Here is an 18,436-nt window from a genome sequence, read left to right as displayed (position 1 = left end):
TTGATATGTTTCACGCCATTTTCGCTCGTGAACTGTGCAACTTCCTCTGAACGAAATTGTGGTCCATTGTCCGAAAACAATTTATTCTCGGAGGCCAAATGAAGAAAATAATCTTCGCAAAATGTCTAATGTTTTACTTGTTGTTATTTTCCACATTGGAAACACTTCAACCCACTTCGAATGGCTATCAATCACAATGAACAATTGTTGTCCTTCTAGCTCAGCAAAATCAATATGTAGCCTTTGTCACACCCTGAGAGGCCATTTCCATGGCTGTAATGGTACTGATGGTGATTGTTTGCTTACCGATTGACATGTCAAGCACTGACTTACGATGCACTCTATATCTTTATCAAGACCTGGTCACCATAAGTAACTGCGTGCAAAACTCTTGGTCAAGCACATTCCCAGGTGCTGGTCATGGAGTTCTCCTAATAATTTGGACCTGAATTTATTTGGTATAACCACTCTTGCACCCCACATGACACAATCTTTATCGACTGATAATTCATTCCTACGAATGAAGAATAGATGAATATCTTTGTCTGTTACCTGGTTTGGCCATCTGTTTGCAATATAATCATACACCTTTGACATAAGTGGGTCACATTTGGTTGCTCTACCAATCTCTTCAGCTGTGACTGGCAGTTTATCAATGTATGAAATCTAGAGCACCTCTTCCCTATCGGGTGTAACTTGTGATGGGGAAGGCAATCTAGACATAGCATCAGCATTACTGTGATCAGCTGATCGTCTGTATTCAATATCATATGTATATGCTGACAAAATCAAAGCCCATCTCTGCATTCGGCCTGCAGCTAATGTTGGAACTGGAGACTTTGGATGGAGGATTGTTGTCAGGGGCTTATGGTCAGTAACGAGAGTAAACTTAAGACCATACAAATATTTGTGGAACTTCTTGACCCCAAAAATTAATGCCAAAACTTCCCTTTCGATTTGCGCATAATTACACTCACTGGCACTGAACATGCATGAAGCAAAAGCAATTGGTCTCTCCTCCCCACTACATAATACATGAGAGATTACTGTCCCAACTCCATACGGAGAGGCATCATATGCAAGCTTGATCTCCTTAGATATGTCATAGTGAACTAACATGGTGCTCTCTACCAATTCTCTTTTACACTCCTTGAGCTGTATTGCATTCTTTTGACCACTTCCAATGGGCCTGTTTTTTCAAAAGTTCATTCAGTGGATGTAATACTGTAGCCAAATTTGGTAGGAATTTCCCATAATAGTTCAAAAGACCCAAAAATGATCGAAGTTCAGTGACATTCTTGGGAGTGAGTGCATTTCTGATTGCATCCAGCTTTCCCTTGGTTGGATATAAACCATCTTTGTTTACTCTGTATCCTAAGTACTCCACTGAGTTTTGAAATAACTCACACTTGTGAGCAGACACTCGTACTCTGTGTTTCTCTAGCCGTTTGAGGACTTCATTCAATATATTATTATGAATTTGCCTATTTGGTGCTGAAATTAATATGTCATCTAAATAACATACTATCCCTTCAATACCATGCAAAATCTGGTTCATCACCCTTGGAATATGGCAGGGGCGGAAGACACTCCAAATGGTAGCCTATTAAATTGATATAGGCCTAGATGAGTATTTATAATCAAGCATGACTTGGACTCCTCATCTAGTTCAAGCTGTAAGTAGGCATTCGTAAGATCCAATTTTGAGTAGATCTGACCACCTGTCAGTGTTGTGAACAAATCTTCTATATTTAGCAATGTATTGCGGACAGTACCCTCTAGAACCTGGTTTACGGTGACTTTATAATCATCACACAATCTTATCTTACCATCGGACTTAGGTACAACAACAATGGGTGTGGCCCAATTACATCGATCTATCTTAGAAATAACGTTATCAGTCTCTAGCCTTTTGAGTTCTTGATCAACTTTTTCCTTGAATGCATATGGTACAGAACGTGGCTTGCAGTAAACCAATCTAGCATCCTTCTGTACCCTGACACTCATCTTGAAGCCTTGGATCGGACTGCCCGTTTCGCAGAACACCTTTGGATAATTCTTGATGACATCATCCTTTGATGCAAATTTCGTTTCAACACAAAAATCTCACTCCAATCCAGCTTCAGTGATCCCAACCAGTTTCTTTCTAGTAAGGCAGACTTGTCTCCTGCCACTACTATTAGAGGCAAGCTCTGAACTTGATCCTTGTATTTCACTGGTACGGTGATACGACCTACCACCGGAATGCTCTCTCCCGAGTAACCTCGCAGCTCTATCTTGGCTTTCTCCAATGGGAAATCATGCAATTGTCGAGGTATAGCAACTCCAGTACTACACTCACACTCACAGATGCACCAGTGTCAATTTCCATGGGTATTTTGAAACCCGCAACATCTATGTGGATTATCTGCGGCCGCAATCGAGACTCCAGGATGGTATGTTGCCTCCCTGGTGCAAGGGTCAAGGATGTCTCCGAGCGAGTGCAGGACATTCTGAAAAGGGAGGGAGAACAGCCAGTTGTCGTGGTGCACATTGGTACCAACGACATAGGTAAAAAAAGGGATAAGGTCCTACGAGACGAATTTAAGGAGCTAGGAGTTAAATTAAAAAGTAGGACATCAAAAGTAGTAATCTCGGGATTGCTACCAGTGCCACATGCTAGTCAGAGTAGGAATCGCAGGATAGCACAGATGAATACGTGGCTTGAGCAATGGTGCAGCAGGGAGGGATTCAAATTCGTGGGGCATTGGAACAGGTTCTGGGGGAGGTGGGACCAGTACAAACCGGACGGTCTGCACTTGGGCAGGAACGGAACCAATGTCCTAGGGGGAGTGTTTGCTAGTGCTGTTGGTGAGGAGTTAAACTAATATGGCAGGGGGATGGGAACCAATACAGGGAGACAGAGGGAAACAAAAAGGAGACAAAAACAAAAGACAGAAAAGAGATGAGTAAAAGTGGAGGGCAGAGAAACCAAAGGCAAGAAACAAAAAGGACCACTGAATATAAAAGGGATGCAGGAGGGGTAAAAACTAAAAATCATGGTTTAAAAACTAGGATGAAAACACTCTACCTAAATGCACGCAGCATTAGAAATAAAGTAAATGAGTTGATGGCACAAATCATTACAAATGGGTATGATTTGGTGGCCATTACAGAAACATGGTTGCAAGGTGGCCAAGACTGGGAATTAAACATACAGGGGTATCTGACGATTCAGAAAGATAGGCAAGAAGGGAAAGGAGGTAGGGTAGCTCTGTTAATAAAGGATGATATCAGGGCAGTTGTGAGGGATGATATTGGCTCCAATGAACAAAATGTTGAATCATTGTGGGAGGAGATTAGAGATAGTAAGGGGAAAAAGTCACTGGTCGGCGTAGTTTATAGGCCCCCAAATAATAACTTCATGGTGGGGCAGGCAATAATCAAGGGAATAATGGAGGCATGTGAAAAAGGAACGGCAATAGTTATGGGGGATTTTAACCTACATATCGATTGGTCAAATCAAATCGCAGGGGGTAGCCTGGAGCAGGAATTCATAGAATGTATACGTGATTGTTTCTTAGAACAGTATGTAACAGAGCCTACAAGGGAGCAAGCCATTTTGGATCTGGTCCTATGTAACGAGACAGGAAAAATAAACGATCTTCTCGTAAAAGATCCTCTCAGAATGAGTGATCACAATATGGTTGAATTTGTAATACAGATTGAGGATGAGGAAGTTGTGTCAGAAATGAGCGTACTATGCTTAAACAAAGGGGACTACAGTGGGATGAGGGCAGAGTTGCCTAAAGTAGACTGGAAACAAGGACTAAACGGTGGCACAATTGAGGAACAGTGGAGGACTTTTAAGGAGCTCTTTCATAATGCGCAACAAAAATATATTCCAGTGAAAAAGAAGGGCGGCAAGAGAAGAGATAACCAGCCGTGGATAACCAAGGAAATAAAGGAAAGTATCAAATCAAAGACCAATGCTTATAAGGTGGCCAAGGTTAGTGGGAAACTAGAGGATTGGGAAAATTTTAAGCAACAGCAAAGAATGACTAAAAAAGCAATAAAGAAAGGGAAGATAGATTACGAAGGTAAACTTGCACAAAACATAAAAACAGATAGTAAAAGCTTTTACAGATATATAAAATGGAAGAGAGTGACTAAAGTAAATGTTGGTCCCTTAGAAGATGAAAAGGGGGATTTAATAATGGGAAATGTGGAAATGGCTGAGACCTTAAACAATTATTTTGCTTCCGTCTTCACAGTGGAAGACACAAAAACCATGCCAAAAATTGCTGGTCATAGGAATGTGGGAAGGGAGTACCTTGAGATGATCACTATCACTAGGGAGGTAGTGCTGGACAGGCTAATGGGACTCAAGGTAGACAAGTCCCCTGGTCCTGATGAAATGCATCCCAGGGTATTAAAAGAGATGGCGGAAGTTATAGCAGATGCATTTATTATAATCTACCAAAATTCTCTGGACTCTGGGGAGGTACCAGCGGATTGGAGAGTAGCTAATGTAACGCCTCTGTTTAAAAAAGGGGGCAGGCAAAAGGCAGGTAACTATAGGCCGGTTAGTTTAACATCTGTAGTGGGGAAAATGCTTGAAACTATCATTAAGGAAGAAATAGCGGGACATCTGGATAGGAATAATGCAATCAAGCAGACGCAGCATGGATTCATGAAAGGGAAATCATGTTTAACTAATTTACTGGAATTCTTTGAGGATATAACGAGCATGGTGGATAGAGGTGTACCGATGGATGTGGTGTATTTAGATTTCCAAAAGGCATTCGATAAGGTGCCACACAAAAGGTTACTGCAGAAGATAAAGGTACGCAGAGTCAGAGTATTAGCATGGATAGAGAATTGGCTGGCGAACAGAAAGCAGAGAGTCGGGATAAATGGGTCCTTTTCCGGTTGGAAATCAGTGGTCAGTGGTGTGCCACAGGGATCAGTACTGGGACCACAACTGTTTACAATATACATAGATGACCGAGAAGAGGGAACAGAGTGTAGTGCAACAAAATTTGCAGATGACACTAAGATTAGTGGGAAAGCGGGTTGTGTAGAGGACTCAGAGAGGCTGCAAGGAGATTTGAATAGGTTAAGCGAATGGGCGAAGGTTTGGCAGATGGAATACAATGTCGGAAAGTGTGAGGTCATCCACCTTGGGGAAAAAAAACAGTAAAAGGGAATATTATTTGAATGGGGAGAAATTACAACATGCTGTGGTGCAGAGGGACCTGGGGGTCCTTGTGCATGAATCCCAAAAAGTTAGTTTGCAGGTGCAGCAGGTAATCAGGAAGGCAAATGGAATGTTGGCCTTCATTGCGAAAGGGATGGAGTACAAAAGCAGGGAGGTGTTGCTGCAACTGTATAACGTATTGGTAAGGCCGCACCTGGAGTACTGCGTGCAGTTTCGGTCACCTTACTTAAGGAAGAATATACTAGCTTTGGAAGGGGTACAGAGACGATTCACTAGGCTGATTCGAGAAATGAGGGGGTTACCTTTTGATGATAGATTGAGTAGACTAGGTCTTTACTCCTTGGAGTTCAGAAGGATGAGGGGTGATCTTATAAAAACATTTAAAATCATGAAAGGGATAGACAAGATAGAGGCAGAGAGATTGTTTCCATTGGTGGGGGAGACTAGAACTAGGGGGCACAACCTCAAAATACGGAGGAGCCAATTTAAAACCAAGTTGAGAAAGAATTTCTTCTCCCAGAGGGTTGTGAATCTGTGGAATTCTCTGCCCAAGGAAGCAGTTGAGGCTGGCTCATTGAATGTTTTCAAGTCAAAGATAGATAGATTTTTAAGCAATAAGGGAATTAAAGGTTACGGGGAGAGGGCGGGTAAGTGGAGCTGAGTCCACGACCAGATCAGCCATGATCTTATTGAATGGCGGAGCAGGCTCGAGGGGCTAGATGGCCTACTCCTGTTCCTAATTCTTATGTTCTTATGTTCTTATGATACTTTTCGAATCACTGCCCATTAACCTCGTGCTCCTGATGATGTTTAACTCTAACATCTCCTCGTCCTGTTGTTGTTCTTCCATGCTATGTAGTCTCTGGGGATTTCTACTTATAGCTTTGAAAGCTGGTTTACCCTTCAGTCAGCATGCCTTCGCGAGATGCACAGTTTTCCTGCAGAAGGAACACTCTGCCTTCACATATGGACAACTTTGAACAATGTGTTATCCCAGGCACTGATAGCAGGACATCAACACTCTGCTCCCATTTCCAGTTTCTGAGACTTTGGGTCCCACTGCCTTTTACTTTGAACCTGCAGGAAATTCACCTCGGTTGTCTGATGACTGAAATTAGTATGAAATGCTTGGGATTATTGGTCGGCCATGCTCATCGACCTAGCTGTCTGACAAGTTACATCAAAAGTCAAGTTAGGCATCATCAATACCTTTCTTCTGATCGCAACATTTTTCATCCCACAAACAAAGCGGTCTCGCAATGCTCGGTTCTGAAAATCTCCGAAATTACAGTGAATCGATAGCTTTTTTAATGCTACAATGTACTCACTGATATTTTCTAACGCCTCCTCATTTCGTATTCCGAAATGATAACTTAAAGCAATTTCTAATGGAATGGGGCTGTAATGTTGTTCCCTATTTCAGCGTTTTATCCTTTGGCTTGTCAGGCACAAGCAAAATTATCAGCGTTTCATACAACTCGGGCCCGGCCTCAGTTAAGAATATAGCTCTTTTTTGTTCCAACACCACCCGGTTCTGGTTTCCATCGTTGGGAATTTCGATTATATTATTTGCAGTGAAAAACATTTCTAGCTGATCCACATAGGCTCTGAAACTTTCCCGGGCCCGTTGAAATGTCCCCACATGTCCTGGGGGTAGCCATTTTGACTCTGGGAGTTTGCCAAGTGTGCTCGTAATTTACCTCGAATTTGTAGCTGTTTTCAAAAATAGAGAAGCTCTCAAAGTCTCTCTGTCGGCTGGCTGAATCCTTCGCCAACAAAAATTTCAGCTTTGTATTATCCAATTACATCTCCATTCTCATCGCCAATGTGACAGCCTGTACGATGGCTGCAGGTCCGGAACTTCCTGTGGAAGCCTCCTTCCTGTCAGGTGACCTGACTGTTTATTAAACAGCACTAGCTGCAGTAACACATTATGTCTACAGTGTGGAGCTACATACATTACAGGTATCAAATTGAAAACGAAGGCATACAATGTGGCCAAGACTAGTGGGAGGCCAGAAGATTGGGAACTTTTTAAAAGCCAGCAGAGAATGACTAAAAAAATGAGTAAGAGAAGATAGACTATGAAAGTAAACTAGCATGAAATATAAAAACAGATAGTAAGAATTTCTACAGATACATAAAAAGGAAAAGTGTGGCTAAAGTAAATGTTGGTTCCTTAGAGGATGAGCCTGGGGAATTAATAATGGAGAACAAAGAAATGGCAGAGACGTTGAGCAAATATTTTGTATCGGTCTTCACGGTAGAAGACACTAAAAACATCCGAATAGCGGACAATCAAGGGGCTATCGGGAGGGAGGAACTTAATACTATCACTATCACTAATGAAGTAGTAGTAGATAAAATAATGGGCCTCTCTCTTACTCAAGTCTCCTGGACCTGATAACTTACATCCTAGGGTTTTAAGAGAAGTGGCAGCAGAGATAGTGGATGCATTGGTTGTAATCTATCAAAATTGCCTGGATTCTGGGACGGTCCCAGCGGATTGGAAAACCACAAATGTAATGCCCCTATTTAAAAAATGAGGCAGACAAAAAGCAGGAAACTATAGACCAGTTAGCCTAACATTTGTCGTTGGGAAAATGCTGGAGTCCATTATTAAGGAAGCAGTAGCAGGGCATTTGGAAAAGCATAATTCAATCAAGCAGAGTCAACATGGTTTTATGAAACATGTTTGACAAATTTGCTGGAGTTCTTTGAGGATGTAATGAGCAGGGTGGATAAAGGGGGAACCAGTGGATGTGGTGTATTTGGATTTCGAGAAGGCATTCAATAAGGTGCCACATAAAAGGTTACTGCACAAGATAAAAGTTCTCGGGGTTGGGGGTAATATATTAGCATGCATAGAGGATTGGCTAACCAAGAGAAAACAGAGAGTCAGGATAAATGGGTCATTTTCTGGTTGGGAAATAGTGACTAGTGGGGTGCCTCAGGAATCAGTGCTGGTTCCTCAACTACTTACAATCTATATTAATGACTTGGATGAAAGGATCGAGTGTAATGTAGCCAAGTTTGCTTTTTGTCTACCTCATTTTTTAAATAGGGGCATTACATTTGCGGTTTTCAAATCCGCTCCAGAATCCAGGCAATTTTGGTAGATTACAACCAATGCATCCACTATCTCTGCTGCCACTTCTCTTAAGACCCGAGGATGTAAGCCATCAGGTCCAAGGGACTTGTGCACCTTTAGTTAAATTATTTTACCTAATACTATTTCATTCGTGATAGTGATAGTATTAAGTTCCTCCCTCCCTATAGCCCCTTGATTATCCATTAAGATGGGTGGGAAGGCAAATTGTGAGGAGGACACAAAAAATCTGCAAAGGGATATAGACAGGCTAAGTGAATGGGCAATAATTTGGCAGATGGAGTATAATGTGGGAAAATGTGAGGTTATCCACTTTGGCAGAAATAATAGAAAAGCAAATTATAATTTAAATGCAGAAAAATTGCAAAGTGTTGCAGTACAGAGAGACCTGGGGGTACTTGTGCATGAAACACAAAAAGTTAGTATGCAGGTACAGCAAGTAATCAGGACGGCAAATGGAATGTTGACCTTTATTGCAAAAGGGATAGAGTATAAAAGCAGAGAAATCCTGCTGCAACTGTACAGGGTATTGGAGTACTGCATACAGTTTTGGTCTCCATATTTAAGGAAGGATATACAGGTTAGACCTCCTTAATCCGGCAACCAAGGGACCGAGGCCGAGTCGGTTTTCATGTTTTTCCAGTCTTTGGAATGTCTTTCTGACGTCATGAATCCTGAAACACTCGAGCCCAGGTTTGGGTATTTCCGGATTTCAGAAAGGGCGGGGGAGGTGCTAGCCAAGGAGCCGTTCGGGTCGCCGGCCCCGTCGATGAGGTCGTCGGGCGGGCCCCGCTGCCGAGGACCTGATTGGGCGGGGGCCCGCCGCCAAGGACCTGATTGGGCGGGGCACACTGCTGAGGACCTGATTGGGCGGGGGCCCGCCGCCAAGGACCTGATTGGGCGGGGCACACCGCTGAGGAGATTTTCAGGGGGGCCCGCCACTGAGGACCTGATCGGGCGGGGCCCACCACTGAGGAATGTTCGGGCGGGGCCCCACCGCCAAGCACCTGATCGGGCGGGGCACACCGCTGAGGAATGTTCGGGCGGGGCCCCACCGCCAAGGACCTGATTGGGCGGGGCACACCACTGAGGAGATTTTCAGGGGGGCCCGCCACTGAGGACCTGATCGGGCGGGGCCCACCACTGAGGAATGTTCGGGCGGGGCCCCAACGCCAAGCACCTGATTGGGCGGGGCACACCGCTGAGGAGATTTTCAGGGGGGCCCCACCGCCGAGGAAGTGTTCGGGTGGGGCCCCGCCACCGTGGAGGAATTCCTTGTCTGGTCCGAAGTAGGTGGGGTCGGGCAGCGAGGTAAAGTGGAGGGAGGGGGGCTGGGGCAAAGTCGGGCCCGGGTGAGGTCGGGCCGTGCGAAGTCGGGGCGGGCGAAGTCGTGGCTAAGTCGTGCCGGGGCAAGGTCGGATCGTCGAGGCATGGAAGTCCAGATATCGGAACATTTTCCAGTTTCCGGACGACCCCATCACGGATCGGCCCGATGTCCGGATTCCGGAAGATTCTGGATTCCGGAACTCCGGATTTTGGAGGTCGAACCTGTACTTGCATTGGAGGTTGTTCAGAGAAGGTTCACTAGGTTGAGTCTGGAGATGAGGGGTTTGACCTATGAGGATCGGTTGAGTAGGTTGGGCCTTTACACATTGGAGTTCAGAAGAATGAGAGTGATCTTATTGAAACTTATAAGATAATGAAGGGGCTCGACAAGGTGGACGCAGAGAGGATATTTCCACTCATAGGGGAAACTATAACTAGGGGACATAGGGCTAGAACCTCCACTTTTGTGCTTATTGCCCAAAAATGGGCGTTATTTCCAGCAAAAAGCCGACTAAGCACCAAGAACATAGTTGGCACTGAGTTTTTGTCCAACAAATAAGATATAACATGGAAGGGATGGAGGAGGCTCTGGAGCTGATAGCCAGGAACACTGGTGGCAGACGGCTCCCAGTGGTCCTGGAGCGCTGCACTGCACCCTAAGGTGCTGCACCCCCATTTGCCAACGACACGAGAGCCAGGAGCAACATCTTGCTTCGGGCTCGGAGCACGTTCCCACCTCGGGATCGTCCTCTCCCGTATCCATCGAAGCAGTGCCTCGGCCGTTCCCCCCCCCTTCCCCACCCCAATGAAGCATCACCTGAGGACCTCTTCGACCAGGTGGCTTGGAGTCAGGATGGGAAGGGAAAGGGGTAGAGGTAGGGAGGAGAAGCGGGGTGGGGGGGGGGGGGGAGGGGGGGGGAAAGGGTTGGTTTGTACAGAAATACTGATGATTTCAGACTAATGTTCAGTTTAAATGTTTTTTTATTTAACAAAACCTTGTAGCGCATTGGCTCAGATAGCTGCACCGTTACACGCTGATGATTCCTTTGCATCAAAGGGTAGAATCACATTTAACTTCAATCAACTTAAACTTTAACTGTCACCAAGGTGATGCCCACCATTGATGTATGACCTGCACACCCAGCAGTGTGTCCGCCTTGTAAATAACACCAACATTCTTTCAGGCAAAGCGATCATTGACGAGCTCCTGACGTAAGGCTCTTGCAGCTATCATGCCACCACGGGCCCTTTCATGCGGTCTATAGGGGGGCGGGGGCATGGCTTCAGCGTCAGCCTGATTGTCTGGGCCGAAGTTAGCGTCCGCCTCCTCATCCTCCTCTTCCTCTCTCTGCTGGGACCCCAGCTCTTTACAATATACATTAATGATTTAGATGAAGGAATGGAGTGTAATATCTCCAAGTTTGCAGATGACACTAAACTGAGTGGCGGTGTGAGCTGTGAGGGGGTGGTAGGAGGCTGCAGAGTGACTTGGACAGGTTAGATGAGTGGGCAAATGCATGGCAGATGCAGTATAATGTGGATAAATGTGAGGTTATCCACTTTGGGGGCAAAAACGCAAAGACAGAATATTATCTGAATGGTGGCAGATTAGGAAAAGGGGAGGTGCAACGAGACCTGGATGTCATGGTTCATCAGTCATTGAAAGTTGGCATACAGGTGTAGCAGGTGGTGAAGAAGGCAAATGGTATGTTGGCCTTCATAGCTAGGGGATTTGAGTATAGGAGCAGGGAGGTCTTACTGCAGTTGTACAGGGCCTTGGTGAGGCCTCACCTGGAATATTGTGTTCAGTTTTGGTCTCCTAATCTGAGGAAGGACATTCTTGCTATTGAAGGAATGCAGCGAAGGTTCACCAGACTGATTCCCGGGATGGCAGGACTGACATATGAGGAGAGACTGGATCAACTGGGCCTTTATACATTGGAGTTTCGAAGGATGAGAGGGGATCTCATAGAAACATATAAGATTCTGACAGGACGGGACAGGTTAGATGCGGGTAGAATGTTCCCGATGTTGGGGAAGTCCAGAACCAGGGGACACAGTCTTAGGATAAGGGATAGGCCATTTAGAACTGAGATGAGGAGAAACTTCTTCACTCAGAGAGTTGTTATCCTGTGGAATTCCCTGCCACAGAGAGTTGTTGATGCCAGTTCATTGGATATATTCAAGAGGGAGTTAGATATGGCCCTTATGGCTAAGGGGATCAAGGGGTATGGAGAGAAAGCAGAAAAAGGATACTGAGGGAATGATCAGCCATGATCTTACTGAATGGTTGTGCAGGCTTGAAGGGCCCAATGGCCTACACCTGCACCTATTTTCTATGTTTCTCTGTTTCTATGGTGAGGTGGACTGTCAGACTCATCGGGCAATTCTTGTCCCCTCCTGATAGCCAAGTTTTGCAGCATGGAGCACACCACCACCAATTGAGCTACCTGCTCAGGGTGGTATTGGAGCTCACCTCCTGAGTGGTCCAGGCATCTAAAGCACTGCTTCAGCACTCCAATGTTTTTTTTCCCACAATATTGCGAGTTGCTCTGTGGCTCTCGTTGTATCACCTCTCAGCCTCGGTGAGGGTCTCACACAGGGGGGTCATCAGCCAGTTAGCGAGGCCATATCCTTTGTCACCAAGCATCCTGCATTGACCTTGTGGCTCATTGTTAAACAAGTCAAATAGAGTGCTCCCACCCAGGATGTGAGCACTGTATCTCACAGATCAGTTTCATCCTGTAATAAATAGTTGAGGCCTCAGTACTGATCCCTGTGGCATCCTACTAGTTACAGTTTGCCAACTTGAAAATGACCCATTTATCCCGGCGTAAAAATTAAAAAGGGAAGGTGGCTCAACCATGGCTATCAAGGGAAATCAGGGATAGTATTAAAGCCAAGGAAGTGGCATACAAATTGGCCAGAAATAGCAGCGAACCCGGGGACTGGGAGAAATTTAGAACTCAGCAGAGGAGGACAAAGGGTTTGATTAGGACAGGGAAAATAGAGTACGAGAGGAAGCTTGCAGGGAACATTAAAATGGACTGCAAAAGCTTGTATAGATATGTAAAGAGAAAAAGGTTAGTAAAGATAAACGTAGGTCCCCTGCAGTCAGAATCAGGGGAAGTCATAACTGGGAACAAAGAAATGGCAGACCAATTGAACAAGTACTTTGGTTTGATATTCACTAATGAGGACACAAACAACCTTACAGATATAAAAGGGGTCAGAGGGTCTATTAAGAAGGAGGAACTGAGGGCAATCCTTATTAGTCGGGAAATTGTGTTGGGGAAATTGATGGGATTGAAGGCCGATAAATCCCCAGGGCCTGATGGACTGCATCCCAGAGTACTTAAGGAGGTGGCCTTGGAAATAGCGGATGCATTGACAGTCATTTTCGAACATTCCATAGAGTCTGGATCAGTTCCTATGGAGTGGAGGGTAGCCAATGTAACCCCACTTTTTAAAAAAGGAGGGAGAAAGAAAACAGGGAATTATAGACTGGGCAGCCTGACATCAGTAGTGGGTAAAATGATGGAATCAATTATTAAGGATGTCATAGCAGCGCATTTGGAAAGAGGTGACATGATAGGTCCAAGTCAGCATGGATTTGTGAAAGGGAAATCATGCTTGACAAACCTTCTGGAATTTTTTGAGGATGTTTCCAGTAGAGTGGACAAGGGAGAACCAGTTGATGTGGTGTATTTGGACAGAAGGCTTTCGACAAGGTCCCACACAAGAGATTAATGTGCAAAGTTAAAGCACATGGGATTGGGGTAGTGTGCTGACATGGATTGAGAACTGGTTGTCAGACAGGAAGCAAAGAGTAGGAGTAAATGGGTACTTTTCAGGATGGCAGGCAGTGACTAGTGGGGTACCGCAAGGTTCTGTGCTGGGGCTCCAGCTGTTTACATTGTACATTAATGATTTAGACGAGGGGATTAAATGTAGTATCTCCAAATTTGCGGATGACACTAAGTTGGGTGGCAGTGTGAGCTGCGAGGAGGATGCTATTAGGCTGCAGAGTGACTTGGATAGGTTAGGTGAGTGGGCAAATGCATGGCAGATGAAGTATAATGTGGGTAAATGTGAGGTTATCCACTTTGGTGGTAAAAACAGAGAGACAGACTATTATCTGAATGGTGACAGATTAGGAAAAGGGGAGGTGCAACGAGACCTGGGTGTCATGGTACATCAGTCATTGAAGGTTGGCATGCAGGTACAGCAGGCGGTTAAGAAAGCAAATGGCATGTTGGCCTTCATAGCGAGGGGATTTGAGTACAGGGGCAAGGAGGTGTTACTACAGTTGTACAGGGCCTTGGTGAGGCCACACCTGGAGTATTGTGTACAGTTTTGGTCTCCTAACTTGAGGAAGGACATTCTTGCTATTGAGGGAGTGCAGCGAAGGTTCACCAGACTGTTTCCCGAGATGGCGGGACTGACATATCAAGAAAGACTGGATCAACTGGGCTTGTATTCACTGGAGTTCAGAAGAATGAGAGGGAATCTCATAGAAACGTTTAAAATTCTGACGGGTTTAGATAGGTTAGATGCAGGAAGAATTTTCCCAATGTTGGGGAAGTCCAGAACCAGGGGTCACAGTCTAAGGATAAGGGGTAAGCCATTTAGGACCGAGATGAGGAGAAACTTCTTCACCCAGAGAGTGGTGAACCTGTGGAATTCTCTACCACAGAATGTTGTTGAGGCCAATTCACTAAATATATTCAAAGAGGAGTTAGATGTAGTCCTTACTACTAGGGGGATCAAGGGGTATGGCGAGAAAGCAGGAATGGGGTACTGAAGTTGCATGTTCAGCCATGAACTCATTGAATGGCGGTGCAGGCTCGAAGGGCCGAATGGCCTACTCCTGCACCTATTTTCTATGTTTCTATGTTTCTATGGCTCTCTGTTTTCTGTTAGTTAGCCAATCCTCTATCCACGCTAGTATATTACCCGCAACCCCGTGAGCTCTTATCTTGTGCAGTAACTTTTTATGCGGCACCTTATCGAATGCTTTCTGGAAATCCAAATACACGACACCTACTGGTTCCCCCTTATCCACCTCTGTTTTAGCAGATTGGTTAGTGGTTTTGCCCAGGTATGTCCTGTCCGTCCTGTCCACAAAAATCAGGACCAATCCAATCCGGCCAATTACTGCCCCATCAGTCTACTTTCAATCATCAGCAAAGTGATGGAAGGTGTCATTGACAGTGCTATCAAGCAGCACTTACTCACCAATAACCTGCACACCAATGCTCAGTTCGGGTTCTGCCAGAACCATTTGGCTTCAGGCCTCATCACACTCTTGGTCCAAACATGGTCAAAAGAGCTGAATTCCAGAGGTGAGGTGAGAGTGACTGCTCTTGACATCAAGGCAGCATTTGACCGAATATGACATCAAGGAGTCCGAGTAAAATTGAAGTCAATGGGAATCAGGGGAAAACTCTCCACTAGCTGGAGTCTTACCTAGCACAAAGGAAGATGGTTGTGGTTGTTGGAGGTAAATCATCTCCGCCCCAGGACATCACTGCAGGAATTCTTCGGGGCAGTGTCCTAGGCCCAACCATCTTCAGCTGCTTCATTCATGACCTTCCCTCCATCATAAGGTCAAAAGTGGGGATGTTCGCGAATTGCAGTGTTTGTTATGTATGTTTAATGTATGTACTGTAACACTAGACCACTGAATGTACCTTCACACTGTATACATCATACCTGTGCCATCAGAGGGTGCTACTGGTGGAGACCTAAGGGTCACCTGCACACTGCAGGTAACCAAGTATAAAATGGAGCTCACCTCATTGTGTCCTCACTCAAGGAGCTGCAATAAACGGACTAAGGTCACTGCAGTTCAAGTACAATACCCTTACCTCGTGGAGTCATTATTAGAGTGCTTGCATATACTACAACTGGCGACGAGATTATGAATTTCCACGCACAACACGTCTAACCTAAGCAACTTCCAACAATTCACCGATGGGGAAGATTGGGATGCCTTTGTGGAAAGGCTCTAACACTTTTTCATCGTGAACGACCTGGCTGGAGACACACCGACCTCGCTGGCTGATAAATGCAGAGCTATCCTGCTCAGCAGTTGTGGGCCCACTGTCCATGGCCTCGTCAGGGACCTGCTAGCCCCAGTGAAGATGACAACCAAAACGCACGCGGAGCTCGTAACAATAATACAAGAATAGCTCAAACCTAAAGAGAGCATCCTCACAGCCAGACACTGGTTCTACACCCACCGGCTGCCCGAAGGCCAAGAAATTACAAAATATGCTGCAGATCTGAGAAGATTGGCTGTGCCGTGTGATTTTGGTGACCACCTCACCGAAGCACTAAGGGACACCTTCGTTATTGGAATCGGCCACGAGGACCTCCTCCATAAACTGCTCTCTGCGGACACTACGGTCACCCTGCAGAAGGCAATCAAAGTGAGCCGGGCATTCATGATTTCGGTCTGCGACTCCAAGAGGATGATGACTCACACTCAGGACTCTAACCTGATGAGTACAGTGAGCCGAATGGGGACTTTCAGAGGCAAGGCTGCTGCCCCGAGTCCCGCAACCCGGAGTCCGCCACATGGGGCCAACCGGCTAGCCCTATGCTAACACTGTGGAGGAAATCACAGGGCCCACCAGTGCCGATACAAAGACTATTCTTGCAAAGGCTGTAACACCAAAGATAATCTCCAGCAAATGTGTAGCAGAAATTTTACTCACTGAGTCACTGAGGAGTTGGCCGATCACCCGGGCTCCAGCGCTGATGAAGACGAAGAGAGAGACTATGAAGTGGCTCAGCCCCTGGAAGAGGTGTACAGAGTATATACCTGCTCCACCGAGAGTTCCCCGTGGAAAATGGAAGTAGAAATCAACACCGTTCCAGTCTCGATGGAGATCGACACAGGAGCGAGCCAATCGCTGATGAATCAGACGGCCTTCGAGAAATTCTGGGACAATCCCGCCAATGACCCAAAATGCTCCAAATCCAGGCGAAGCTGCTCATTTACACAAAAGACACCATCCCAGTCGTTGGCAGCGTGGATGTCCAGGTGTCCCATGGCGGCACGATGCACAAGCTTCCTTAGTGGATCGTTGCCGGTGATGGTCCAACGCTGCTGGGAAGAAGATGGATGAAGCAAATCCAAATCTGTTGGAGCCGGAAAAGCCTCCAGGCCCCGTCAATCAACGCCCTACGTGGCCCCAAACTTGGATCCATTGCAACACCTGGAAATCCTACCGTCCAGCTCAACTGCGTGGCGACGACACAGGCTGCACAACTCAGCGGCGAGATGATTCAACCTGAACGACCAGACCTCACCTTCCGGGCTCCAGCGTCAGGACTCCGAGGGAAGAAGATTGGCGCAGAAGGTAGATTCCCGGCTTCCGTGGCAGAACTTGGGGAGTAAAGGATCACCGCAGCCTACCTCGTGGAGAGAAAGAAGATGGTGCCCACACCAAGAGGTGAAACACCTGAAATCAAGATGGACGCAACCAGACCACGAGGGGCAGCATTGAGGGAACAACACGTGATGCCGAGCAGCGAACTGAATTGGGGTAAAGATTGCAAGTATATAAAACAATTAAAGGGACAGTTCCACTCTTGGTACAGCGATGCCGGTGACACAAATGCTAAAGATGTAATTAACGATTGCAAGTATATAAATGTACTGTTGAACAGTGATGCCAGTAATGCCGAGAAAAATTTAACTAACAAAGGCAGGTATCCAAATGTAACCTTGCACACAGAGATGCTGATACTACACAGGAAAGTGTTGTAATGGACAAATGTGGAAGTGTAAAGACAAATAACAATGTCGAGTCGGCTGGTTGCGGTCGGAGCTAATATATCATGAATGCTAATGATAAAATGAGAAATGATGCTGAGTTCTACATGTATGCCGACAATGCCAAAGGCAACCTCCCGTGGGAAACATCCACGTCCAGCGGGCTACCCGATCATATAGCCTGTGCCTCCGGGACCAATGTGATGCCCCGGGGAGGGTTCACACACACACACAGAGGGAGCATACTCACTGCAGGGCCAGCGATCAATGGACACACAGCCATCATCACTGGCAACCTGCCCCAGATCAGCACTACCCACCTGGCCACCAGGGCCAGCAATGGGAGCAAAAGGCCAGCACCCTCCAGCTTTCCCGGCGGGACCTGGGATGACCAGACTTCCACCACAATGAAGGGCAGCAGGGAGACCCTGCAGCCCTCAATGGAGGACAGGGAGGCCACACCACCCTGTGGCTCTGCCCACCACTAAACGTCCTCACCCACCCAGACAATATAATGTATGTACCTTATCTATAACATGTACTTGCTCCACCACTGCTGAACTCTAAAGTAACATAACCAACCAGATTCCTTACTCACTCTACATGTATGCCAATGCAGGTATTGAGCCACACACATGGTCTACGTATGGGGGGGGGGGGGGGGGGGGGCGGGGGTGGGAATGGATCTATATCACCATGGACACATGGATCACTACCCAGAACCCACACAACCCTCACTGCAACCTCCAACCGTCCACTCCCAATGTCATGGCAATAAGGACTTTGGGGTCCACAGGGAGAGAGCCATTCCCAAGCAAAAAACAAAGTGCAAGGGTTTTGGGCACTCAAGTCGAGGGCCAGAGAACACAGTGCAAAAGCCTGTGGCACAAGACTTAGGGGGGAGTGTTGTTATGTATGTTTAATGTATGTATTGTAACACTAGACCACTGAACGTACCTTCACACTTTAAACATCATACCTGTACCACCAGAGGGTGCTACTGGTGAAGATCTAA

The sequence above is a fragment of the Pristiophorus japonicus genome, chromosome 9 (assembly GCF_044704955.1).
Source record: "Pristiophorus japonicus isolate sPriJap1 chromosome 9, sPriJap1.hap1, whole genome shotgun sequence".
Classification (NCBI taxonomy): Eukaryota; Metazoa; Chordata; class Chondrichthyes; family Pristiophoridae; genus Pristiophorus; species Pristiophorus japonicus.
Note: the sequence above shows the minus strand (reverse complement) of the source record.